Below are 3,260 nucleotides of genomic sequence, written 5' to 3'. Positions count from 1 at the left end.
CTTCAGGGTGCCTGGGTGGCTAAGCTGGTTAAGCATCTGACTTCAGCTTAGGTCATGATCTCACGGTTTGTGAGTTCGAGCCCCACGTCGGGCTCGGTGCTGACTGCTCAGAGCCTAGAACTTGCTTTGGATTCTGTGTCTCCCTCTCTCTCTGCCCTCTCCCGCTCTCTCTCGTGCTCTCTCTCTCTCTCTCTCAAAAATAAATACACGTAAAAATGCACACTCTTTTTCATATGCATGCAAACATTTTCATTTCTTGGTTCTAAGTTTTCAAGTTTTGTTGGACTGGCACCTTCCATGCATGTATCACATGAGCAAAGTCCACTTTTTTAAACAAAAACATTTCAAAACTATTTATACCTAAATATGGATTTGGATTTTGTGTATGCTTTTTGCTACATATCATTAGCAAGCATGAGTTCATACCCCATGACTGTGTAGGATGCAGATTCAACATTTATTTGATCTGTGTGCTAAGGACCATATTAATTTTTAGTTGAGAGTCATTTGTTATTTTACTTAACTCTTCTAATAAATATGATATCTCGTCAAAATAAAATCTGATTTCTCTACCGGCATCTATTTGGTATTCCCTTCAGGTGTTTGAGAATGATTGAAAGGTCAAATTTGATAAGATATTCCACCTTTGGGAAGATAAAGAAAATAGCATATATAATTACTGCATTCATTGCTACAAATATGTCACTATGGATATAATTGAGTCATGACTCCCAGTAACAAATGGATTTTCAGCTAAAATTCTGGTTTGTAAGCTCTCCTCTTGACTAATATAGTCTTAGTGCCTTTACCATAGTCCCTCAACTATCTTTTAAATCAATGCCTAAAACTCAAAGTATTTATCTTGTCTCTTACCTAAGTCAAAACCTATACATTTTACAACAGATATAAAACCAATGACATAACCACTCCTTTTGAAGTCCCTGTTTTCTTTTGTATGATAGTTAACATCACATACCAAAAACGTTAGTTGTTCGACAGGACATTTGTCCTTGGTACAATCTAGTTTAAGTGAGTAGTGTTTACTTTTTTAAACATTTATGTATGATTTTTTTCTCTCACTGTTTTATCCATTAAAATATGGATCTCACTTGAATTTTCCATCCTTGATCATGTTCATATGCATTCATTTTTTTTCTATATTCCACATTCAACCATTCTATCATCTAATTTTGAAATCATATGTACAAAACTAAGAAATGTCTATCATTTTATATAAATATTGTACTAGTGGCATCACACAGAGAAAACATTATCATTTTTGCTAAATATTGGACAGAATATTCTTTTTTTTTAATTTTTTTTTTATATTTATTTATTTCTGAGACAGAGACAGAGCATGAGCAGGGGAGGGACAGAGAGAGAGGGAGACACAGAATCAGAAGCAGGCTCCAGGCTCTGAGCTGTCAGCACAGAGCCTGACGTGGGGCTCGAACTCACAAACCGTGAGATCATGACCTGAGCCGAAGTCGGTCGCTCAACCGACTGAGCCACCCAGGCTCAGAATATTCTTTAAGAAACACCACCTCCATGTATTTCAATGTTCACGTGTCTTTCTTGAAGATTCTTGGTTGTTTGCTGTACAGATTTATTTTCATGGTAGTAATTACACTTGTGTGATTTTTATGTGCAAGGGATGTTTTGTGTTCTTTTTTAAAATTTTTTTAATGTTTATTTTTGAGAGAGAGACAGAGAGAGAGAGACAGAGCATAAGTGGGGGAGGGGCAGAGAGCAAGGGAGACACAGAATCAGGAGCAGGCTCCAGGCTGTTAGCACCGAGCCTGACGCGGGGCTCAAACTCACGGACCGCAAGATCAGGACCTGAGCTGCAGTGGGTCACTTAACCAACTGAGCCACCCAGGAGCCCTGGGATGTTTTGTGTTCTTATAATTAAGAACTCGGATGTTTCCAGCCACAAATAACATGGTGGCGAAAGCTAAGTCATAAAAAGTAGAAAAGTTACAAAATACTTTGCCTTTCTTTTTTTTTTTTTTTTTTTTTACTTTTTATTAAATTCAATTTTGTTAACGTACAGTATAATATTAGTTTCTGGTGTACAATTTAGTGATTCAACACTGTTTTTTAACATAGTACTGAAGTCCTAGCCACAGAAATCAGACAACAAAAAGAAATAAAAGGCCTCCAAAATGGCAAGGAAGGGGCGCCTGGGTGGCGCAGTCGGTTAAGCGTCCGACTTCAGCCAGGTCACGATCTCGCGGTCCGTGAGTTCGAGCCCCGCGTCAGGCTCTGGGCTGATGGCTCGGAGCCTGGAGCCTGTTTCCGATTCTGTGTCTCCCTCTCTCTCTGCCCCTCCCCCGTTCATGCTCTGTCTCTCTCTGTCCCAAAAATAAATAAAAAACGTTGAAAAAAAATTTAAAAAAAAAAAAAACAAAATGGCAAGGAAGCAGTAAAAATTTCCCTATTCACAGACAACATGATATTCTATATAGAAAATCCGAAAGACTCCACTAAAAAATTGCTAGAACTGATATACAAATTCAGTAAAGTTGCAGGATACAAAATCAACGTACAGAAATCGGTTGCATTTCTATACACCAATAGTGAAGCAGAAAGAGAAATCAAGGAACTGATACCATTTACAATTGCACCAAAAACCGTAAGATACCTAGGAATAAACACAGTCAAAGAAGCAAAAGATCTGTACTCTGAAAACTATAGAACACTTATGAGAGAAACTGAAGACACACAAAAATGGAAAAACTTTCTATGCTCATGGATTGGAAGATCCTATATTGTTAAAACGTTGACACTACCCAAAACAAACTACACATTCAACGCAGTCTCTATCAAAATACCACCAGCATTTTTCACAGAGCTAGAACAAACGATCCTAAAATGTGTATGGAACCAAAAACGACCCCCGATAGACAAAGAAGTCTTGAAAAAGAAAACCAAAGCTGAAGGCATGACAATTCCAGACCTAAGCTATATTACAAAGCTATAGTCATCAAGACAGTATGGTACTGGCACAAAAACAGACACATAGATCAATCAAACAGAATAGAAACCCCAGAAATGGACCCAGAACTATATGGTCAACTCATCTTCCACAAAGCACGAATGAATATCCAATGGGAAGAAGACAATCTCTTCAACAAATGGTATTGGGAAAACTGGACAGCGACATGCGAAAGAGTTGGGCCACGTTATTTATTCCTTTACTTACTTGTTTGTTTGTTTGTTTGTTTGTTTGACAGCACTAGGGATTATCAAGCTGTGCC

This window comes from Panthera leo, chromosome A1, assembly GCF_018350215.1.
Source record: "Panthera leo isolate Ple1 chromosome A1, P.leo_Ple1_pat1.1, whole genome shotgun sequence".
NCBI classification, from domain to species: Eukaryota; Metazoa; Chordata; class Mammalia; order Carnivora; family Felidae; genus Panthera; species Panthera leo.
Note: the sequence above shows the minus strand (reverse complement) of the source record.